Genomic DNA, 26,323 nt, shown 5'->3' with positions numbered 1-26,323 from the left:
TTACTCAGTATATACTAAATTGATCTTCTGTATATAAAAATAATTGAAAATGAATCTTGATGAAGAATGGGATGGGAGAGGGAGTGGAAGATGGGATGGTTGCGGGTGGGAGGGGGCTTATGGTGGAAAAGCCGCTATAATTCAAAAGTTGTACTTTGGAAATTTATATTTATTAAATAAAAGTTAAAAAAAATAAATAGTAATAATTTAGCTATTTCCCCCTTAGCACCATCTCATGAAAAACAAAGTGAGAATTTTGTAATCTCTCAGATGTTTGTTCTTCATTCCCAACAATAAATTTAATCAGTGGTGCCTGAAAGATTCTTAATTTTCAACTTTTTCTAACACTTTCTGAAAAGAATTGGTGCATCATTATAAAAATATAGACACAAAATAAGACAAAATAACTAATTTTATCCTTACATGGCAAAGTTAACCTACTTTTTAGGCATTCTGTTAGCATTCAGAAATTTTAACCCTTTCTCGAGTCTCCTGGAGTTATTTTTATTCTTGATAATTTAAAAATCCCATTTACGAAATCTTTCCATTTGACTAATAGCCTTCTGTAGTCAAATATAGAAGGAGATTCTAATCCATTATTAAATATATTTTATAATACATGTTTCATTTGGTATGCAAATCAATAGAAAAATTTATACAATATAAGCATTTTTTTTTTTACATTTTAAGCCTTATTCAGTGAGAGAAATCATAGGAGATCGAGAGCTTTATTTAAGAGAGAGAGGTAAATCTTGGTTCCTACCGAGCACCAGGAACCAGCCATGTGGAGTAGCATTTAGGTCAGGCAGCCTAGGGCGGGTGGCCTGAAGGCCACGCTTCCTGGGGCACAGGGCTACAGCCAGCCCCTCCTGTGAAGAGGCCAGGAAAGAAGAGAAGGCTATAAACGTATTCTTTAAACATACATATTCAGTTGTAAGGATAAGAATTTTATTGTAATTTCGGCTCATTTAAAAATTTTATTGTATTTCTGAGGCAAAAGAACACATTTCTAGTTATGTTGAATTGTCATTGAATTATGTTCAATTATGTTCAATTACCACTGAAAGGCCCGTTTGCCTCAGTAAATCCTCATTAATTTTGCTACCATGCTAATGTCCTCCCATCCTGCTTCCTACAGGAACATAGAGAGATACAGAGTCTACCAGATGGGGCTGCTTCTTTAATGGCCTGTTGAAGGATGGGAATCACTCCTCTCCCTCTAGGATCTGAGCAATCTGCTGCTCTAGGCAGTCTCCACATTCTGACAGCAATGGAGTGGGAGGCCAGGATCCAAATGACTTATCAAGTATAAATCACATACCTGGCAAGATGGCACTAAAAATGCCTGCTGAGCTGTTGAGTCAACTGTTGGAAAATAGTGATGTTGCTGGAAATATCAGTGCTTGACTTTTGATTGTAGCTATCTGCCCTGCTTTCAGCAGAAATAAAGACTCCACTGGAATCATCCTATTATCCCGTTCCCCTGACCAAACCCCCTACGCAGGGAGAGAGAAAATGGAAAGGGGAAATACAGAGCAACATCACAGATTGTAAAGCCAAGTTTATCTGTTTACCATGTAATAACACAGAGCAAGACCTATGCTATGAGAACTTAGGTCTAATTTGGCAATTAGAAAGTGCATTGTGGGTAGAGTCAATATTAAAATATAATAATTTAGCTTTTTAACAGCTACTCTAGAGAAATTTAACAATGTGAGAATTTAGGAATGTGATTATTCTAAAAGAATAATCTTTTAGATATTAGTTCTTCATTTCCAAAATAAATTTTAACAGTGGTGCCTGGAAGTATTAGTATGTCTTCCAAATATCATTGATGATTTTTAAATACATTTAGTGTACTAGGAAATGCTTTGGGATTATTATAGATGAAATTATGCTAAGAGTGATACCATTTTAGTTAAAAATATAACACTGGATTATGATTATTCCAATGATTATGACAATCCCCAAGTCCAATAATTTTATTGCAAATGAAAGAATTTTACTCTTTTTAAAAAACTTAATAATATTCAATTGCATTTATTATATGTGTATACATATATATCACATTTTCTTTATTCCATAGTTTGGCTATTGAGAACAGTGCTGCTCTATGGGTATTCCTTTGACACAGTGAATTCATGTCTTTGGGGTACATAACCAGTAGTGAGATTGCTAGATCATATGACAGGTCTTTTTCTAGTTTTCAAAGACATCTCATGCTGCTTGCCTTGGTGGCTGTACTAATACATTCTTACCAACAGTGTGAGTTCCCCTTTCTCCACCTCCTTGCCAGCATTTATTTTCCTTTGTCCTTTGGATAACAGCCATACTGATTGTTGTGAGGTAATATCTCATTGTTTTCAGTTTGCATTTCACTCATGGCAAGTGATAGTGAGCATTTATTAAAATATTGGCCATTTCTATTTCTTCTTTTTTAAGAACTATAAAACCAGGTCCTTCACGCATTTTGTTTTTTGTTGTTGAGTTTTTGAGTTGCTGATATATTCTGGATATTAATCTTTCGTTGGATAAGTAGCTTAAAAACAATTTTCCTCATTCTGAACGATTTATCTTCTTTCTACTGATTGTTTCCTTGTCAGTGCAGAAGGTTCTGAGTTTGGTAGAATCCCATTTGCTTAGTTTTGCTTTTGATGCCTGCACTTTGGGGGTGTTATCCAACAAATTATTATCTACATCAATGTCTTGAAGTATTTTTTCCTACATTTTCTTCTAGTAATCCTAGTCTCAGGTTTTAAATTTAGAAATTTTATCTATCTCAAGTTTCATATGAAATGTGAGGTAGGGATTTAATTGCATACTTTTACAAATATGCAAGTTACTTTCCATGAGGATTAATTTTCTCAATCATAAACTTGGGATTTTTTTCAGGTTTGTGAGATTTACCACAAATTTTGAAATATAATTGCTTGGCCGGTGCCACGGCTCACTAGGCTAATCCTCCGCCTTGGGGCGCCGGCACACCGGGTTCTAGTCCCGGTCGGGGCGCCGGATTCTGTCCCGGTTGCCCTTCTTCCAGGCCAGCTCTCTGCTGTGGCCGGGGAGCACAGTGGAGGATGGCCCAGGTGCTTGGGCCCTGTACCCCATGGGAGACCAGGAGAAGCGCCTGGCTCCTGCCATCGGATCAGCGCGGTGGCCATTGGAGGGTAAACCAACGGCAAAGGAAGACCTTTCTCTCTGTCTCTTTCTCTCTCCCTGTCCACTCTGCCTGTAAAAAAAAAAAAAAAAAAAAAAAAAAAAAAAAAGAAATATAATTGCTTAAAGCATAGTCTGGAATGATTTGGTTACAGCTGGAATGTGTTCCCCCAACCAATTCTGTCAGAGGACAATTTCAGACAGAGGACAATAAGACACAATTCTGATTCTATGCCCGCTGCAAATGACAACTTATGCTTCAGTGTCTATAGCTCTTAGGCAACAGACTGATCCTTTTAAGGAATTGTCTCTTGGATTAACTTCACCAGATGTCAAAACTGGACAGCCTAGTAGGCAAATCGATCAAACTTCAGGAAGCAAAGCATGAGATTCTATAGCATCTTAAGAACTCTGTAGCCTGAGACAACTATTGCCATCTGTGGAACTGGCTACTTTACTTGATTTTCTCATTAGCCATTAAAAGCTGAAAACCATGCGTGAATTAGACTATAGAAAGATGATTGTCTCTAACAGTAATTCATTGTATATTGTAAAGTAGCTAGAAGAGAGTACTTCAAATCCTCTTATACCACAATGAAATGATAGATGCTTCAGGTGGTAGATATCCTAATTATACCAATTTGATCATTATATGCTATATAAAAGTTGTATCAAAATAGCACACTTTGGGCCAGCATTGTGACTTTGTGGGTTAAATTGCTGCCTGCAACTCAAGCACCTCACATAGGCACATGTTCAAGTGCCCACTTCTCATCCAGCTCCTTACCAATGCACTTGAGAAAGTAGCAAAAGACATCCCAAGTACTTTGGCCCCTGCACCCATGTGGGAGACCCAGATGAAGCCCCTTGCTTCTGACTTTGGCCTAGCACAGTTCCTGCTGTTGCAGCCATTTGGGGAGTGAACCAGCTGATTGAAGATACCTCTCTCTGTCTCTCTGTCTCTCTGTCTCTCCCTCCCCCCCCCCTTTCTAACTCTGCCTTTCAAATAGATTTTTGTTTAAAAATCACACTTGACCTCATAAATATGCATAATTATAATGTGTCAAAAATAAAATGACAGTGAATGAGGATACAAACTACTGTGGGATTTGTTGCAATTCATGTTCTGATTCAGCAGGTGCGAGGTGGTACCTGATGTTCTACATTTCTGGCAGTCTGCCAGTGGAAAACACAGAGCTCTGCCAGCAACAACTCTTAGTCTACCAAGTTCCTAACTCTGTGGATTTCTCTGCTTCTCTTTTGGCTAACCATCTTCCATGCATTTTGCCTCACATCTTATTGTCCTCAGCCTCAACAGTAATAAAAGACTTACTCAGTTTTGCTGGTGAATTCCGTGACACAGTAGGGGTTATAACATGAGTACTCATCAAATATTTGTCCTACTTAACCTGAAGGAAATATGGGTCCCCATTCCCCTTTCAAAGACTGTTTTCTGTTTTTAAATCTTCTTCCTCAGAATTTCTGGTTTTCATTTCCAAACTATTTTATTTCTCCATTTCTTTTTGCTATAAGCTGGATAGGTTTGAACATGTGCTATACATGGTGCATTCCATTGGTCCTGAGAATAAAGGATGAAGAACAATGTTTCATTGTTTAAAATTACCTTGCTCACAAACACAAAAGAAAGATATATTCAAGAGATGGTGTTTGCTGGCAAGGATGAGTGCAATTTCATATAATAAGTGACATTAAACTGGGCCTCAGGGCAGGCACTTAGACTAACAGTTAAGCTACCAATTGGAATTCCCATGCTCCAGGCCAGAGTGCATGAATTCAAGTCCTGACTCTGCTCCTGATTTCAACTTCTGGCTAATGCACATCCTGGGAGGCAGGAGCACAAGCGTGTGGCTCCCGTCTCCAGTTGGGAATCCTGGGTTGAGTTTCCAGCTCCCAACTTGGGCCTGGCCCAGTGCTCTTGTGGGCATTAGGGAGGGAGCCAGTGTGTGGAAGCTCTGCCTGTCTGACTCTTTCTCTTTGTGTTCTCTTTCTCTTTTTCTCTGCCTTTCAAATAAATAAAATAAACTTTAGAGATTTGAATTTTGCTTGATGAAGTATAAGCTTTTGCCAGGTAGGGTTGGCATTGTTGTGTAGCAGGTTAAACCATGGCTTGTGACACCATCATCCCATATCAGATTGCCAGTTCAAGTCCCAGCTACTCCACTACTGATCTAATTTTGTTGCCAATACCCTAGAAAGGCAGCAGGTAATGGCCCAAGTACCTGAGCCACTACTACCCTTGTGGGAGCCCAGGACAGAGTTCCTGGCTGCTGAATTTGGTCTAGCCTAACTAGACCTGGCTGTTGCAACCATCTGGGGAGTAAATCAGCAGATTAAAGATCTCTCCCTCTTTCTCCATCTGCTGCTTTCTCTCTTGCTCTCCCTTTCAAATAAATTTTTTTTCAAACTTTTATTTAATGAATATAAATTTCCAAAGTACAGCTTATGGATTACAATGGCTTCCCCCCCATAACGTCCCTCCCACCTGCAACCCTCCCCTTTCCCACTCCCTCTCCCCTTCCATTCACATCAAGATTCATTTTCATTTCTCTTTATATACAGAAGATCAGTTTAGCATACATTAAGGAAAGATTTCAACAGTTTGCTCCCACACAGAAACATAAAGTGAAAAATACTGTTTGAGTACTAGTTATAGCATTAAATCTCAATGTACAGCACACTAAGGACAAAGATCCTACATGAGGAGTAAATGCACAGTGACTCCTGTTGTTGACTTAACAAATTGACACTCTTGTTTATGGCCTCAGTAATCACCCTAGGCTCTTGTCATGAGCTGCTAAGGCTATGGAAGCCCCCCTGAGTTCACTGACTCTGATCATATTTAGACAAGGCCATGGTCAAAGTGGAAGTTCTCTCCTCCCTTCAGAGAAAGGTACCTCCTTCTTTGATGACCCATTCTTTCCACTGGGATCTCACTCATGGAGATCTTTCATTTAGGTTTTTTTTTTTTTTTTTTCCCCAGAGTGTTTTGGCTTTCCATGCCTGAAATACTCTCATGGGCTTTTCAGCTATATCCGCATGCCTTAAGGGCTGATTCTGAGGCCAGAGTGCTGTTTAGGACATCTGCCATTCTATGGGTCTGCTGTGTATCCCACTTCCCATGTTGGATCATTCTCTCCCTTTTTGATTCTATCAGCTAGTATTTGCAGACACTATTTTTGTTTATGTGATCTCTTTGGTTCTTAGTCCTATCATTATGATCAATTGTGAACTGAAATTGATCACTGGGACTAGTGAGATGGCATTGGTACATGCCACCTTGATGGGATTGAATTGGAGTCCCTGGTATGTTTCTAACTCTACCGTTTGAGGTAAGTCAGCTTGAGCATGTCCCGAATTGCACATCTCTTCCCTCTCTTATTCCCACTCTTACATTTAACAGTGATCACTTTTCAGTTAAGTTTCAGCACTTAAGAAGAATTGTGTATTGATTACAGTATTCAACCAAAAGTATTAAGTAGAACAAACAAAAAAAATACTAAGAGGGATAACATATCAAGTTGCTCATCAACAGTCAGGGTGAGGGCTGATCAAGTCACCTTTCAAATCAATTTAAAAAAATATTTTAAAAATTTAAAATTTGAGAAAAGTTTTTACGAGGTGACATTAAAAGTAATACAACTTAGTAGTAGACTTTTTGAAATTTAGCATTGATTGAGGATCTTAAAGGAGGCAAGGTGCAATTTTGTGCCAGGACAATGGGAGAAGATAAATATCTGAAGATAGGTTCTAAATAAACAACATGACTTTATTCCATTTGTAGTTGGAATCATCTAGGAGTTAAAGACTTTCTGGGTCTTGCTACCATAATTACTGATAGAGGAACCTTCTCCAGATTTACTTCAAGTTGTTGGGTATCTTTCTCTGGAACATGAGAATTGGGATTAGGTATTGTAGATATATCAGAGAAATCTTTCAATGTTGTTGAGTGTTGCCTATTTGGGATATAACTGATTTGAACAGCAGGTCATGGTTGAGTTTTCATGAACATTCTCTCTTCGGTCCTTGAGCTATGAAGTCTGACAAATTCTGAGGTGTTCATGCTGAGAGAAAGGTCTTAGGTATGCATTGCAGTTGACAGTTCCAACTGTCCCCAGGCATTGAGCTCTCTCAGTGGGTACAAACACCTTCAATGACTACAGTCCCCAGATATTTGTGTCTCCCAAACTGATGCTCTGTTTGGGCCAAACTCACTGTGTCTTATACAAGTTTGGTCCAACAAAGTGAATGAGCATAACAAAGTTTTTTGTGTATGTCACTAAATTTGGAGTGATTAGTTATTCACCAACAGATAATTGTAGTTATAACTGTAGTTATAAGAAGATTATCTTATAAATATAATCTCTGTGAATTATTTAGAAGAGTCCGTGGTTCAAGAAATTGTTCAGTAAGTGTTACTTTTCTTAATGCTTCCAGGAATACCCCATCCATTACCTTCATATTTCATAATACCTTCACCCACATTTTTTCCTATACTTTAAATCTTAGGAAAGAGTGAATTCCTATCTTAATATGCCCAAGTTTTAAATAGCATATTTGTTCAGCTACCATATCCTAGTCATTATAATATAAGTGAAATAAGCTCATGTGCAAGGGAAAGTATTCTCCCATAGGTCTATGAAGTTATACCTCTTTCCTTACCATGAATCAGTTATTATAAATAATTGTGCTGAATTTGACTGATTCTATTGGTATAGCCTTATAAAATCTTTCTGGATTTTAAAGTTTTACTTTCTCATTCACATCTTCAAAAATCTTTAGGCATGCATCTTTGACTCCTGGAAACATTGAATTTGTTCCCATGAAGTTAGCATAAATAGTGGGAAATCTTAGCAAGGCTTATGTTAGCTGTCCATTTTGGATACATCTTCACAGTACCCATGTGCATAGTCATGTCAGTTTAGAACTACAGACCTCTTTATTGTCCTCTTGTAAATCTTTATGGATTATGATGAATATTTTTTTTATATTGATCTTAACAGGTAATTCATACCTCCACCTAGAGCCTGTTGCCTAGAAGTGTTCACTATTTAGTTTACAGAGAGACCACAGTTGACATCTGAAGACTGGGGCTCATTGTGAGTCAGTATGCCAAGGCTCAGAGAGATGCTGAGAGTGGGTGGAATATCATCTTAGTGAGATGCTTGAATCACAGCTGAGGGATCCTGGAAAGCAGCCTGCCCTGGATGTTATATCTGATGGTTAAATGACTGGTTGGGATAAAGTACTTCAGAACATCCTGTTTTCAAGGACAGGGTTGTGACAAAGCCCAAGATGTTTCAGTCTGTCCGCTCCCTATCTCAAGATGCTTTATTCCTAGCAAATTCCACAGCTATTCTTGAGAACTGTAAGTGAGCGAGGATGGAGAACCAGGTTTGTCCAGTACCATCCAAAGGACTGTCCCGCAGGAAGATGCAGGAAAATAAAGCCTGATATTAATCATGTAGGCTTTGGACTGCACCGTCAAGATTCCCATCCCAGATATAAATCAGAATAGTTATATGACCTCAAGCCTTTTTGTGCCTTTGGGGATGATGATTATAAAATTTTCTGTTACACAGATTGCCTGTGATGACTGTGAAATTACAGACAGTGCATCTGAGTGCCTGCTCATAGTCTATGTTTTAAAACTATATTAGTTATCATCAGGAACTCCAGTTAATGAAGTTGTTATCTCGTCATTCCTTTTAACTCTGATTCCTACAATGCTTGGTTCTCTTTCTGTTCCTTCTTTCCATTCTCTGTAAGAATTCTATTGTACTTCAGATTTGGTATACAGAAACAAAGACTTCCATTTTTTAAAATCAAGCTTAGTGATCCAATTGTATTGAATGGAGCCATAGGTCTTTGTATCCAGCATTCATGAGAATAAAGATTCACATTTGAATGAGTACTTCTATTTTCATGTTCATGGTTGGAGTTAGCTTTGGTTTGAAATACGATCTGTTTGATTTCTCTACTGGGTTTCTAAAAGTAATTACTTCTCAAGCCTAGCACAACCCATAATTTCTAGCCACCCTGGTTTGCTCCCCAGTTCACAGATACTACAAAAGCCATACCCTTCTGAACTATTGTAAAGTTAACTGTGTTTGAGAACAAAGCTGAAGTTATAAACATGATTACATTATGTAACAGGCAAATTTATATTTCCAGGAAATAGCTGTGATATCATCAGGTTGCTTGAGTCTGTGCAGTCCGCAAACAAAGAAAAGAACATGGGAAGAATTAGATGTAACACCTTTTCTCACCTGTTTTAACAAGGGCAGATTTCAGCCTGCCTCTGCTGGATTCAGTTTTCGGGTGGTAGGATATATTTTTCATAAGATAGTGATCTCTCTAATTCCTACGCATATACCAAATTCATATCTTCCAAGTCTATTGAAAATTACCAAAGATAAATCATTCTGAAAATTGTTATTGGTCATTACTTAATATTCACATGTGTGATTAAAACACAGATTAAGTAGTTTCTTGGATGACCTTTAATAAAGATAAAAATCACAAGTAGTCAACTACATTTTCAGATATAATGGAACAAATGTAAAATAAAAATTTAGAAATAAAAACTTTACTTAATTTATCTTTTAAATTAAAAGGCATATGACTTCATTTCCCTTTAAATGAAACTACAAATATATCTCTAATATCTCATTTTCTTCTGCACAATTCAGATACATTTTCTTAAGGGGTAATTTATCAATAATAAAATGTATCCATTTTCAGAGTACACTTCTGTGAGTATTGAGAAATTTATACAACATTCAACAATCTGTAATACTTCCATTACCCAAAGTTGTTCTGTCACATTTCTTTTCAGTCCATACCTGTTCCATGTTCACACCCAGCCAATAAGATTTAGTTAGTTCAGTGTCAGATATATGTTTTCTAGAAAAATCATATCATATTGTATATACTTTCTTGTATTTGACTTCTTTTGCTTAGAATAGTATATTTTAAACTTGATTAACAACAATTATACATATTTATGGATAATAGTGCAAGACCCATACATGTGTAGAGTGTGTTTTGATCAAATCATGGTAATCAATATTTTTCCTTCTTTAACACTACTTTATGGTTGGAGCTTTTGAGCTCCCTTCTTCTATTTGCTTATAAAACATCTACCAGGTTATTATAAACTACAGTCACCCCACTATTCTGGGTAACACTAGGAGCTCATTCCTCCCATCGAACTGGTTTGGTACTTGTTCTCCAACCTCCCTCTCTTCTTGCCACTCACTCCTCCCAAACTCTAGTAATCTCTATTCAGATTCATTTTTTAATTATATTCCATATATGAGGGAGAATTTTCTTTCTGTGTCTGGCTTGTTTCACTTAACCTGATGCAAATAGGAAGATTTCATTCCATTTATGGCTAATTATTATTCCATTATATACAAGTTCCACTTATTCTTTATCCATTCACCTGGTGACAAACAGCTTGATTGATACCAAATCTTGTGAATAATGCTGCAATGAATATGGTAGAGCAGGTGTCTCTTTGACATAATGATTTCATGTCTTCTGGATATATACCCAGTAGTGGGTTGCTAGATCATGTGGCAATTATATTTCTAGTCTTTAAAAGACTATTCACACTATATTCCATAGTGCCTGCACTATCTACATTCCAAAAAGTGCATAAGAATTTCCTTTCCTCCATATTTATTTTCTGTCTTGTTGACAATACCTAACAGGGTAAAGTGTTATCTCATTATGGTTTTGATATGAACTTAACTGATGGCTAATGGGGTTGAGCATTTTTTTAATGAGTTTGTTAATAATTTATATTTCTTCCTTTGAAAAATATCTTTTCAGGTCTTTTTCCAAATTATTGGATTGGTGGCTTTTCATTGTTGATTTCTTTGAGTTCCTTGTATATTCTGAATAATAATATTTTGTTGGGTAATTAGAAAAATTTTTATATTCATCCATAATGTATGTTATTACTACATTATTTTTTTTGACAGACAGAGTGGACAGTGAGAGAGAGAGACAGAGAGAAAGGTCTTCCTTTTCCATTGGTTCACCCCTCAATGGCCGCTGCGGCTGGCACGCTGCAGCCGGCGCACAATGCTGATCCAAAGCCAGGAGCTTCTCCTGGTCTCCTATGCGGGTGCAGGGCACAAGGACTTTGGGCCATCCTCCACTGCACACCCAGGCCCAAGCAGAGAGATGGACTGGAAGAGGAGCAACCGGGACAGAATCCTGAGCCCCGATGGGGCTAGAACCCCAGGGTGGCAGCGCCACAGGCAGAGGATTAGCCTATTGAACCACAGCACCGGCCTCATTGCTACATTATTTTTAAAGCTGAATGATATCCCTGCATTCCATCATGTGCATATACAAAAATTCTTCATCATGCCTTCATCTGAATTTTATTTCATTTATTGTATTTTATTTTTTTAACTTTTATTTAATGAGTATAAATTTCCAAAGTACAGCTTATGGATTACAATGGCTTCTCCCCCATAACGTCCATCCCACCCACAACCCTCCCCTTTCCCACTCCCTCTCCCCTTCCATTCACATCAAGATTCATTTTCATTTCTCTTTATATTCAGAAGATCAGTTTAGCATACATTAAGTAAAGATTTCAACAGTTTGCTCCCACACAGAAACATAAAGTGAAAAATACTGTTTGAGTACTAGTTATAGCATTAGATCTCAATGTACAGCACACTAAGGACAAAGATCCTACATGAGGAGTAAGTGCACAGTGACTCCTGTTGTTGACTTAACAAATTGACACTCTTGTACCAATGCCATCTCACTAGTCCCAGTGATCAATTTCTGTTCACAATTGATTATAATGATAGGACTAAGAACCAAAGGGATCACATAAACTAGAATAGTGTCTGCAAATACTAGCTGATAGAATCAAAAAGGGAGAGAATGATCCAACATGGGAAGTGAGATACACAGCAGACCCATAGAATGGCAGATGTCCTAAATAGCACTCTGGCCTCAGAATCAGCCCTTAAGGCATGCGGATCCAGCTGAAATGCCCATGAGAGTATTTCAGGCATGGAAAGCCAAGACACTCTGGGGAAAAAAAAAACCTAAATGAAAGATCTCCACGAGTGAGATCCCAGTGGAAAGAACGGGTCATCAAAGGAGGTACCTTTCTCTGAAGGGAGGAGAGAACTTCCACTTTGACCATGGCCTTGTCTAAATATGATCTGAGTCGGTGAACTCAGAGGGCTTCCATAGCCTTGGCAGCTCATGACAAGAGCCTAGGGTGATTACTGATGCCATAAACAAGAGTGTCAATTTGTTATTTCATTTATTTATTCATCCACTGGTAGCCAGTTTTTTCTCTTAATAATAAAGTGGTAGGAAGACTGAGTCGAAGTCTGTATTTTCATTTCTCTTGAGGAACTACAAGGTAGAAAAATTAATGGGGCTTTTTAATAAGTATATGTTTAAATTTATAAAATACTGCAAAAACTTTTTCCAATATAATGTACCAATTAAAAGCCTGGCAGCAAAATCAAAGACTTCCTTTGGCTCTACATCTTCACCAACAAAGTGAATATTTATTGCTATCTAACTGCTTTTAATTTGTCTTTCCCTATTGACTCTTGTAAGGGGCTTTTATGAATATTGTGTCCACTTTTAATCAGATTTTCTTATCATTTTTCTTTTTGTAAGTTATAAATGGCTTATACATTTTAGGTATATAGTTTTTTACATATATGTACAGTGAAAATAGCTTCAATCTTTTATTCATTTTTCATTTTAGTTATTAATTTTGGTAACATTCAACTCTGGTTCCTCCTTTTGTTATATGCATTTTTGTTTCCTTTTAAAAGATTCTTTATTCAACTCAAGATCACAAAGATTTTCCACAATATTTTCTTCTGAATGGTATTACCTTTAAACACTTATATTAGCTGTATCATGAATTGTTGGTTAATTTTGATATTCAAAGGCATTTTAATTAACGTTAATTTTTATATTCATACATATATTCTTCATACTTTGAAGATGACTATTTAATCTCTTCTCACATTTGATTAAATTATGGCCCTTTCCAATATTATTTATCCCCTTATTATTTTTTAATGACTTCTGGAAACATGTGATAACATCTCTTTAATTCTTGATACTGAGGACCTGCGTTTATTTTTTAAGATTTTTTTTATTTATTAGAAAGGCAGATTTACAGAGAATCAGAGACAGAGAGAGGTCTTCCATCTGCTGGTTCACTCCCAGATGGCTGCAATGGCCGGGGCTGTGCCGATCCAAAGCCAAGAGCCAGGAGCTTCTTCCAGGTCTCCCATGTGGATGCAGAGACTCAAGGACTTGGGCCATCAACCGCTTTCCCAGGTCATAGCAGAGAGCTGGATCAGAAGTGGAGCAGCCAGGACTTGAACCAGTGCCCATATGGAATGCCAGCGTTGCAGGCAGCAGCTTTTATCTACTATGCTACGGTGCCATCCCCACATTTTTTTTTTCTTAAACAATCTGTTTATGGTTTCAACAGGCCTATTATCTATTGAAAACAACCATTTTTATGACCATTTTTATTTAAATATAACATTCATATATTGTACACAAATACACAAATTTTAAACATATACCATGGGAACTTTTTACAAATGAATATGTTCTTGTAACCACCATTCCAGTTCAGACTTACAGAGTATCATCAGCAATCAGAAAACTCCCTTTTATGTTTGTGCAGTCCATATTCTCTCCAGTGTTAACCACACTTCTAACTTTTAAAATCATACACACACACACACACATTGTTGTGTAGAGGGTTAAGTCTAAGCTTCCAACACCAGTATCCAGAATCAGAGCACCAGTTTGAGTTTAGGCTGCTCTGCATCTTACCCGGCTTCCTGCTAATGTTCCTGGGAAGGCACAGGATGATGGCCCAAGTATTTAGGCTCCTGCCATCCTTGTGGGATGTCGTAGCATTTGGAGAGTAAACACAGCAGATAAAATCAATCAATCTCTCCCTCCCCCACCATCTATTTCTCTCACACTCCCTCCCTCTCCCTTTTCCACTCCTTTTCCTATCACGCTGCCTTTGCAATACAGAAAGAAAGATTATGTATTCATGCATATATGTACTTACATGTATATGTTTGTGTATATATAAACATATGTATATTTTATTATAACTAATTCATGCAAATCAGATATTATTTATAGGATACCATGTGATATTTCAATACATGTGTACAATATGTAATGTTCAAATGAGGATAAATATATCCATCTCCTCAAACATCTGTTATTTCCTTATGGTGAAAACATTCACCTATAAATAGAATCATGTAGAAAGTATTTTATGTGCCTAGCTCCTTTGGCTCAATGCATTTGTGAAGTTCTGCCATGCTGTTTAGTATAATAGTAGGCAAGTTGTTGAAAGGGACAAAACTTAAACAAATGAATGAAAAATAACCCCCAGGCTTCCTGTGTCCTTGATGAATATTTTTTTTCCACCATCCTTCCACTGATTTTAGCGTAAATATCCAATTGGAATCTGAAACTCTGAAGAATAGAAAATACTGTTCCCTTGTAAAAGCTTCATGGTCTTGGCCATTTTTTTTTTTTTTTTGACAGGCAGAGTGGACAGTGAGAGAGACAGAGAGAAAGGTCTTCCTTTTCCGTTGGTTCACCCCACAATGGCTGCTGCTAATGGCACACTGCAGATCCAAAGCCAGAAGCCAGGTGCCTCTCCTGGTCTCCCATGCGGGTGCAGGGCCCAAGAGCTGGACTGGAAGAGGGGCAACCAGGGAAGAATCTGGCACCCTGACCAGGACTAGAACCCAGTGTGCCGGTGCCACAGGCAGAGGATTAGCCTAGTGAGCAGCGGTGCTGGCCCTCTGGTTGGTTTTCAATAAAGATTCATAAAGGATGATCAGAAAGGTTGTCATTATATCACAATGGGTTAAGTCATGTGCTGGCACACCCGCATCCCATATCTGAATGCTGGCTTGAGTGCCTGCTTACTCCGCTGTTGATACAGCTCCTTACCAATATGCCTGGGAAGCAGCAGATGGTAGCTCAAGTATTTGTTTCTGTCACCAACATGGGAGACCCAGATAAAGTTACTGGCTCCTGGCTTCAGCCTGGCCCAGACCCAGTTGTTTTGGCCATCTGGAGAATGAATTAGCAGATGGAAGATACCCTTTTCTCTGTCACTCTGCCTTTCAAATAAATTCATCTGAAAGAAAAAAAAAAAAAAAAAGAATGCTCATGGGCCGGCGCCGCGGCTCACTAGGCTAATCCTCCGCCTTGCGGCACCGGCACACCGGGTTCTAGTCCCTATCGGGGTGCCGGATTCTGTCCCGGTTGCCCCTCTTCCAGGCCAGCTCTCTGCTGTGGCCAGGGAGTGCAGTGGAGGATGGCCCAAGTGCTTGGGCCCTGCACCCCATGGGAGACCAGGATAAGTGCCTGGCTCCTGCCATCGGATCAGCGCGGTGCGCCGGCCGCAGCGCACTGGCCGCAGTGGCCATTGGAGGTTGAACCAATGGCAAAGGAAGACCTTTCTCTCTGTCTCTCTCTCTCACTGTCCACTCTGCCTGTCAAAAAAAAAAAAAAAAAAAAAGAATGCTCATGATCCTTTAAGCTTTATCACTAAGTAAAATGGAAAGAGAAGAATGCTTGCACATACCAACTACATTGGCTCTCTAGTTACTATCTCATCAACATTGAGTAAATCATTAATTTCTTGAGCCCCATTTTTCTTGTGTACAAAATGAGATAATATGATGTTTCCTGTGTGATTTCAGTAAATGCATGTGCAAAAGCATTTTGTCACTACTACCCCATCAAATTCTTTACAAATATTGTATTCACTAAGCACTAGTGTTTAATACATCTTAAGAAGTAACAAAAGCCCTAGCTGTCATTTTCTGCCAGATCTGTGCTGGAATCCAACTGGGATGGTGGTGTGCAGAGGAGGTTGGCCTGAGACACAAACATGTTCTGGTGGGAGTTAGGTGCTAAATGGGACAATGTGGGAAGTTAGAAAGAAGTGGAAGTTCCAATATTGAGTTGCATCATAGTTCATGAAAGGCAGTATAATGATATTATAAAACACATCATCATAAAACCAATTTAAGCATGAGAAGGTTTTATTTGTCCTAATTTTTCTGTATATATAGTCAAATTTACTCATTTTTGTGTAGAGCTAAATTTAGTTTAATAAACTTTTTCTATTTGTCAAATTTTGAGTTCATTGTATCCATATTTATCATTACATATCAGATTTTTTTTAAGATCTTCCATTTATTTGAAAGGCAGAGTTACAGAGAGAGGGGGAATGACACTGCAGGCTCCATTGAGTGAAAACAACAGCCACTATTTTATCTTTTTGTTCATGTAGTTTTTTTGTTTGTTTGTTTTTTTAACTTTTATTTAATGAATATAAATTTCCAAAGTACGGCTTATGGATTACAATGGCTTCCCCCCCATAACATCCCTCCCACCCGCAACGTTCCCCTTTCCCACTCCCTCTCCCCTTCCATTCACATGAGGATTCATTTTCGATTCTCTTTATATACAGAAGATCAGTTTAGCATACATTAAGTAAAAATTTCAACAGTTTGCTCCCACACAAACATAAAGTGAAAAATAATAGATGATTTTTTAAATGATGATGAAATCAGATCAGACCTATTGTCATGTTTAATCCCAGTGAGAGTCAAGTTGGGATAATTTCTTCTTCTTTTTTTTTTTTTTTTTTTTAACAGAAGATCAGTTTAGTATACATTAAGTAAAGATTTCAACAGTTTGCACCCCCATAGAAACACAAAGTGAAATATACTGTTTGAGTACTCGTTATAGCATTAAGTCTCAATGTACAGCACATTAAGGACAGAGATCCTACATGAGGAGTAAGTGCACAGTGACTCCTGTTGTTGACTTTACAAACTGACACTCCTGTTTATGGCATCAGTAATCTCCCTATGCACCAGTCATGAGTTTCCAAGGCTATGGAAGCCTTTTGAGTTCACCGACTCTTATCTTGTTTAGACAAGGTCATAGTCAAAGTGGAGGTTCTCTCCTCCCTTCAGAAAAAGGTACCTCCTTCTTGTAGTTTTTTTTTCTTTACTCCCCCCACCCCCCCTTTTTTTTTGGCAAGGGGAAGTTGAAAGCTTAGAACATTATTAGACATTTTATGTTTTCTAATAACTATTTAAATTTCTCCCTAAGTGTTGCTGTGGATTTGTTCTGAGAGGAGGGGAGTGGTGGGGGCAAGAGGCACAGAGTCACCACACAGACCCCAGGAGGCTGGTGAAAGCAGGCCAGAGGCGAGCAGCCCACAGACTTTTTTATTTCAGTTGGTACAGCAGCTTAAATAGTTGAGGCAGCCAATCCAGTCAAGGGGCGGTTTATGCCCTAACCAATCACAGCCTGTTGCCAGGCAGGCTCCATTGCCAGGTGGATTCCAAAGCCATTCCTGAATAACTGACATAGGCTTGCCAGTGGCCATCTTGGCATGGCCGTATTCCACCACATTTCCCTCTTTTCATTTATTTTTGAGCAACGGGAGGCATGATTCTTGGCCATACCATTGTTGACCCCGTTTTCATGTGGTCTCCATACACGGCTGTGTTTGTCTTAGGTTGTCTCCCAAGGGATCTTACCTGTCATTGACTAACCAGCACTCAAAACAGGAGACCACAGGAGTGCTTCCTCAGATGGGGGTAGGAATGAGGAATAATGGTAATCAGGAATGGCGTGACCGCACGCAGGCTGTGGGCCATTTGACCAGACCTAAGTGGGGTATAAAGCAGTAGTGGATGTGGCTATGGGCAGTTTCTCAGGGTAGGATGATAGGCAGGTGTGTCTGCTAACAAGGTGGGCTCTCAGTCTTGTTCAGCTGGTTCTGGTTCACTGTCAGTTATAGGCTTGTTGTTTCTGGCTGGTACCCAAATGGGCTGTCCTGCATTCTCTGGAAAGACACACTCATATCCTCAGCCCTTGGTTAGCAGAAGCCTTTTTTATGGGCATTGGAATCCATGGCCTGAATTTTGCGTCCACTTCGAGATTAAAGGTAAACATGTGGGTGGGATGGGGTCTAGCAGCTGCCCTGAGAGCCTGGGGTGCCTGGGGACTGCCACAAACATGGAGATCCTTACTGGGTACGGATGGGATGACCTCACATGGGTTATCACCTTGAGGTTGTCTAAGTTCATCCCACAGATATTTAGGGGGTGGCTGACTAGGCATTGCTACGTTGTCTGCTGTCATGTCATTTTTGCTGTCATTTTCATTTTATTTTCACTGTCTGAGAGGGGGGTATCTTTCTCATGTTTGAGCGCTTAAGAGCAGTGCACCACATTTCCCCTTTTCGTACGTGGTGGAATGAGAAGGCCATGCCAAGATGGCCACTGGCAAGCCTATGTCAGTTATTCAGGAATGGCTTTGGAATCCACCTGGCAATGGAGCCTGCCTGGCAACAGGCTGTGATTGGTTAGGGCATAAACCGCCCCTTGACTGGATTGGCTGCCTCGACTATTTAAGCTGCTGTACCAACTGAAATAAAAAAGTCTGTGGGCTGCTCGCCTCTGGCCTGCTTTCACCAGCCTCCTGGGGTCTGTGTGGTGACTCTGCGCCTCTTGCCCCCACCACTCTCCTCCTCTCAGAACAAATCCACAGCAACACCTAAGCACTATTTAAACTACATCCCAGAATTTGATATGCTGTTCAATATTAATGAAGGTAAAATATTTTCTAATCTTTCTTGAGATATCTTCTTATCTTTGAGTTTTTATTGAACAGCAATTTTTAATTTATAAGTAGTTGGAGAATTTTCAAGGTTTTTTTTTTTTTTTCACATTTTATTTTATTTTTTTTTTTTTATTTTTTTTTTAAACTTTTATTTAATGCATATAATTTTCCAAAGTACGACTTATGGATTACAATGGCTTCCCCCCCATACCGTCCCTCCCACCCACAACCCTCCCCTTCCCCACTCCCTCTCCCCTTCCATTCACATCAAGATTCATTTTCGATTATCTTATTATACAGAAGATCAGCTCAGTATACATTAAGTATGGATTTCAACAGTTTGCTCCCACACAGAAACATAAAGTGAAAAATAATAGATGATTTTTTAAATGATGATGAAATCAGATCAGACCTATTGTCATGTTTAATCCCAGTGAGAGTCAAGTTGGGAATTGATAATTTTTTTTTTTTTTTTTTTTTTTTACAGAGGATCAGTTTAGTATGCATTAAGTAAGGATTTCAACAGTTTGCACCCCCATAGAAACACAAGGTGAAATATATTGTTTGAGTACTCGTTATAGCATTAAATCTCAATGTACAGCACATTAAGGATAGAGATCCTACATGAGGAGTAAGTGCACAGTGACTCCTGTTGTTGACTTTACCAATTGACACTCCTGTCTATGGCATCAAAATTACTGATGCCATAGAATTTTCAAGGTTTTTAAAATTTATATATTTAATTTTAAGATACTGTTGCACATAGTATCTCGTTTTCTGTCTTTGCTGAAATATGAAAATTCTATTTGCATATTGATCTATTGAGTTACTTTGTGTTACTCAAATATTTGTTCTGGTTGTCTTTTTGCCTGGATTCCTTAAAAGTTTTGTGCACACATAATGTTTTCTGCAAATAATAATAGTTTGCTTCATCCTTTCCAATCTGTGTTCTTTTGATGTTTATGCCATAGAATAAATTCCTTGCAATTCACATGTTCAGAAATTCACTGTGGTTTGTTTTCTGGCCTCCTTAGATAACTAATAAGGTGGCTGTTCTACTTACTCTTGAAAATGATGCAGGTTTGTTGTTGGATGAAGTGGTCTCTAAATGGCAGTCGGGTCGTGTTAGGTAATAATGTTGTTCACATCTTCTAGAGTCTAATTTTTTTTCTGCTTGTTCTGTCAATTACAGAGGGAGCAGAGTGCTGTAGTCTCCGGCTCTAATTACGGAAATGTCTCTTTCTCCTTTCAGCTCTGTCAAGTTTTGTTTCTTGTACTTTAAAGCTGTTTTTCCATGCATGTTATTTAGGGTTTCTTGATGAATTAATCCTTTTATCTTTATAAAATGTCTGTCTTTATCCCTGGTTATGTTCCTTTTCCAAACTTGATTTTGATCCTAAGCTAGCTAATTCAGTTCCCTTATGTTTAGAGTCTGCATGGTATAATTTCTTCTGTCTTTCTACAACTAACTTATTGTTTATGTGTTTGCATTTAAAGTACATTGTTTCCTTCTTTTACTGATCATTTTTACCCTCTTCCCTAATGATGAATACATTTGGCCAGTTTTCTGTTTGTTTATGATGAGATTCCCTCATGGCTGAACATCTATGTGTTTATACATTTCTATCTTCTGATTGTTGTTTGTCTGTACACATTGTCACCATCATGTTAATGATTGTTCTGCCACCAGAACATAATACCTTTCTTATCACTTGGTAATAATACTCTTTCACACATTGAATAACAGTTTCATTCTGTTTTATACTTCTGAGTGAAATGAGCATGGCCTAAATATAAATAGAATTTATCATCAAGATGCATTTGTAAGAACTTCAAGGGACTAAAATACATATCTATCTACATACTGGAAAATATAAGCTACAGTGTGCATGAAAATCTAAGTCCTCTAATAATGAAATGTAGCCAAAGAGGCATAGCATGTCTTAAATATAATGGTACATATGTCCAACATTGAATTATAAGTTCATGATGAAAAATTACAAGCAAGCAATTCCAAATGGAAAAGAACTTGATTAAGTATACAGCTAAAAGTTAAAATTCATGGCTTTTCTTATATTCACATACGTAGGTTAAAATCTCAGCTATATTAAGAATTGCATAAAACATATTAAAACATTATGGCAATTTTATTAGGAGTTATGGTTTAAAATGTTTTATATCACCTTAATGGTACATCAAATTTCATTTGAGTATGTCAGTATAGTTTTAATAATTGTAATTCTTTTTCACTGAGCTAGTAAATTTTTCTTTTTTCAAGTTTGTGTCTTAAAAACCGCCAGATTACATTTTTCTGAATTTCAATAAGTTTTAAATTAGTTTTCATTAATTTTATCTTCTCTATCCATAGAAATAATGCCCTCATCTTCTTTATGTACTAACCATTTTTAATAGAAATTGATTTACCAGTACCCTAAAATTGATCTCCAGGCTAGTTATTAATGATTTATTTATACACTCACAAATCCATGTATACTTTTTGTATAATATATAGGCACAAATATACATATACATATAGACAGTAGTCATTATTTAAAATCAGCCTGTTAAATCACAGTATAATTTTATAGGGTATAGTTATAAAAGTTATCTATTATAGATTACCTACTATCTACTATCATGAACAGAATATGAAATATAAAAATGACTAATTGTACTATTTATTTAAAAGAGAGTGATAAAGATGGAGAGATGAGAGAGAGAGAGGTCTTCAATCTACTTGTTCACTCTTCAAATGTCTGCAACACTTAGTACTTGGCTAGGCAGAAGCTATGAGCCTAGAACTTCAATAGATCTCCAACATGCTTAGCAGGAGCCAAGTATTTGAACCATCTTCTACTTCCTTCCTAAGTACATTAGCAGGAAGCTGGATTGTGAGCAGAGCAGTGAGGACTTGTACTGGCACTCAGATATGGAATGCTAATATGGCAAGCAGCAGGCTTAATCTGCCTTGCTTCAGTAATTGCACTTTCTAATTTCAGCCACAAAGAAAAATTTTTAAACAGACTTAATGTAGTCACCATGGAAACAGACTTAATTGGTGAAAAATCTATTTCTTTGCATCCTAAAATTTCTTACACAAATCTATCTGTGTTTTACCTAGAATCTGTATTTTTATGGGAACTAAACTTAGGGTCTGGGAATAGACCAAAAGTGTTGAATGATGGAAATTTTAGAAAGTATAATTGAAATATTTTAAATTAGATAAATTTTTACATATTACAAGCAGCATTGCCTATTGATTCTTTCCACTTTATTTTTTTTCCCCATACTTGAAAGAGTCCATCTGCGCTGTTCTACCGCAATTCTGTAGACTAGGTGGGTTATAAACAATGGAAATGCTTTTCTCACAGTTCTGGAGCCTGGATAATCCTGGATAAAAGTGGTGACAGAATCTACATTTAGTGGGATTCTGCTTCCTGATGCACAGATGGCTCCTTCCACTATATTCTTACATAGTGAAAAGTGAGTGGGTGTGCTCTGGGATCTCATTTATAAGGACACTAATCCCATTCACGACCTCATGACCTACTCACCTGATGGCTAGTGATCCTGAGCACTTTTGCATGTACCAGCTGGCCTTTTGAATTTCCTCTTTTGAAAAAATGCATGTTCAAGTCCTTTGCCCACTTCTTAACTAGGCAGTTTATTTTGTTATTGTTGAATTGAGCTCTTAATAAATTCTGGATATTAATCCTTTATCAAGTGCATAGTTGGCAAATATTTTCTCTGATTATGTCAGTTGCTTCTTCACTTTGCTGAGCATTTCTTTTGTAGTACAGAAGCTTCTCAGCTTGATGTAATCCCATTTGTCAATTTAGGTTGCCTGTGCTTCTGGGGTCTTTTTCCAAGAAGTCTTTGCCTATGCCAATGTCTTACAGAGTTTCCCCAAAGTACTGTCATAATTTGGTGGAATTGGGTTGTAGATTTAGGTACTTGATTCATTTTGATTGAATTGTAAGGTGTAAAGTGTAAAGAATCTTGGTTCCTACTTCTGTAAGTGGAGACCTGGTTTCCCAGCACCATTTGTTGATGAGACTGTCCTATCTCCAGGGATTATTTTAGCTCATTTGTCAAAGATAAGTTGGTTCATGGGAAGCGGGATACACAGCAGACTCATAGAATGACTGACGTCCTAAACAGCACTCTGGCCTCGGAATCAGCCCTTAAGGCATTTGGATCTGGCTGAAGAGCCCTTGAGAGTATTTTAGGCATGGAAAGCCAAGACACTCTGGCAAAAACAACAACAACAACAAAAAAAAAAACAAACAAACAAAAACACCTAAATGAAAGGTCTCTGCGAGTGAGATTGCAGTGGAAAGAATGGGCCATCAAAGAAGGAGGTACCTTTCTCTGAAGGGAGGAGAGAACTTCCACTTTGATTATGACCTTGTCTAAATAAAATCAAAGTCAGCGAGCTCAGGGGGCTTCCATGGCCTTGGTAACTCATGACTAAAGCCTGGGGAGATTGCTGATACCTTAAACAAGACTGTCAATTTGCTAAGTCAACAACAGGAGTCACTGTGCACTTACTCCTCATGTAGGATCTCTGTCCTTAATGTGTTGTACAATGTGAATTAATAGTATAACTATTACTCAAATAGTACTTTACACTTTGTGTTTCTGTGTGGGTGCAAACTGTTGACATCTTTACTTAATATATACTAAATTGATCTTCTGTATATAAAGATAATTGAAAATGAATCTTGATGTGAATTGAATGGGAGAGGGAGTGGGAGATGGGAGGGTTGTGGGTGGGAAGGAAGCTATGGGGGGGGATCCATTGTAACCCATAAACTGTACTCTGGAAATTTACATCTACTAAATAAAAGTTTAAAAAAAGATAAATTGGTTGTAGATGCCTGGATTGATTTCTGGACTTTGTATTCTGTTCCATTGGTCTCTCCATCTGTTTTTGTAGCAGTACCAGGCTGTTTTGATATAACTGCCCTGTAGTATATCTTGAAATCTGGTATTTAGATTCCTCTAGCTTTGTGTTTGTTGTATAAAATTGCTTTAGCTATTTGTGGCCTCTTTCTGTCTTGTATTTCTTCTTTTAATATTTTGTAATTTTCATCAAAAAGATCTTTGACCTCCTTGGACAAATTCATTCCATGGTATTTAACTTATTTTGGAGCCACTGTGAATGAGATTAATCTTTGAAGTGCTTTCTCAACCATGGCATTGTCTGTGTCTAAGAAAGCCATTGATGTTTGTGTGTTTATTTTATATCCTTCCACTTTACCAAACTCTTTTATAAGTTTTATAAGTAATCTCTTAGTGGAGTCTTCTGGTTACCCTATACACAGAATCATATCATCTGCAAATACAAATAGTTTGACTTCCTCCTTTCCAGTTTGTATTCCTTTGATTTCTTTTTTTTTTTTTTTTTTTTTAGATTTTATTTATCTGAAAGACAGAGTTACAGAGAAGTAGAGACAGAGAGGAGAGACGTAGGTCTTCCATCTGCTGGTTCACTTCCCAAATGACTGCTATGGCCATAGCTAGGAGCCAGGAACTTCTTCAAGGTCTCCCATGTGGGTGCAGGGGCCCAAGGACTTAGGCCATCTTCTACTACTTTTCCAGGCCATAGCAGAGAGCTGGATTGGAAGTGGAGCAGCCAAGACTTAAACCAGCACCCATATGGGATGCCAGCACTGCAGGCTGGTTCTTTAACCTGCTGAGCCACAGCGCTGGCCCATGGCCCCATCTTTGATTTCCTTTTCTTAACTATTGGCGCTGGCTAAAATTTATAGGACTGTATTGACTAGCAATGGTGAGAGTGGGCATCCTTGTTTGGTTTCAGATTTTAGTGGGAATGCTTGCAACTTTTCCCCATTCAATAAGATGTTGGCTGTGGGTTTGTCATAAATTGCCTTGATTATGTTGATGAATGTTCCTTCTATTCTAAATTTGATTAATAATACAATGTTGTATTTTATCAATGCTTTCTCTGCATCTTTGGAAATAATAATATGGTTTTTATTTTTTGTTTTGTTAATGTTGTATATTGCATTTATTGATTTTCAAATGTTCGACCCTCCCTGCATACCAGAGATAAATCCCACTTGATCCCAGTAAATGATCTTTCTGATGTGTTGTAGGATTCAATTGGCTACTATTTTGGTGAGGATTTTTGCATCTATGTTCATCAGTGATACTGGTCAATAGTTCTCTTATAACAATACATTCTTATTGGTACAACCACTGGCCAAGAGAAATGATCCCATTATTTTGATATAGCAAAGAAATAATGATGTATCATTTGGTGCTACATTTTAGCAAAGGTCTTATTCCCCCCATCATAATTTCTTAGACAGGTGGTGAATAAGCAAGCAAATAAACTTTTCAGGACCAACAATATTTAAAACAACTTATTTCTTAACTTATTTCTCAGTCTGTTTTATACCTGAGCTGTTGAATATCTTACCAAACCCTTCTTTAATCATGATTTTAGCTAACTGGGTAAAATGGCATTAAAATTAAATTGAATTCTATTGTACTTATAATAATGATGTTATTAATTTATATTTCTGATAATTAAGTAATTTTAAATTAATTGATAAAGCAGAAAGAAGTAAATAGTAAGAGGCCATTTCTCTTTATCAAATTGAGGCTTAGGGAAGACCAGATATATATATTGCTTGCGTGCATTGGTAACTACAGCCCATAATATTACATTGCTTCAAGAAGGTCCCCATCCCAGAATTGTTGGAACAATGCCAATGTTGTCTATTTAAAGTGTTCCGACTTCAGTTCACAAGTTTCTGACCATGTGGTTGCACAGTTATATAAGGCAGTCCTCCAGGAGACAAATGGATGCAGAAGTTTCTTGAATGTTAAAATCCATGTCTCTGCTGCTGTCTGCTTTGTCACTGTAGGGCGTTGTCTATAATAAGCTGCCTTGATTTTCAAGCACATGCATTTATTTCTCTGCTACTTACCACCCATAACCCCAGGATCCTCCAGAGAGCAGTGAAGATTTGGGGCACATTGCACATTTCTTCACACGTTTATTCCTGGATGTCACTTCAACAGGATGTAAAGATTAGAGAAAGTGTTCTGGGTTTCTGAGACCTCAGGCACTGGGTGATTGTTGTTGACTGAAAGGGAGGTGGTGGCTGGGGACGACCCAAGACCTTAATAGAAAGAACCAACCTGGACTGTCAGGTGACCCTGGAACATAGTCAATTTGGAATGGACACTTGATGGCTTTCTCTGCACGTTCTCAGAGAGGTCTGCTGCGAGACAAAAAGCTGCAAGAGCTCAGATGACCATCCCTCAGTTTTAATGGCATCTTTAAACATTCATTCTACTCTGTGTATGCAAAATCCCCCTGGATGAAATTCTTTTCAAAGATAAAACTAACAGACTGTTATTATATCAGTTCAAAGAAGCATTCTTTTTCCAT

Source organism: Oryctolagus cuniculus, chromosome 4 (assembly GCF_051225735.1).
Source record: "Oryctolagus cuniculus isolate XC-2025 breed Fujian yellow rabbit chromosome 4, ASM5122573v1, whole genome shotgun sequence".
Taxonomy (NCBI): Eukaryota; Metazoa; Chordata; class Mammalia; order Lagomorpha; family Leporidae; genus Oryctolagus; species Oryctolagus cuniculus.
Note: the sequence above shows the minus strand (reverse complement) of the source record.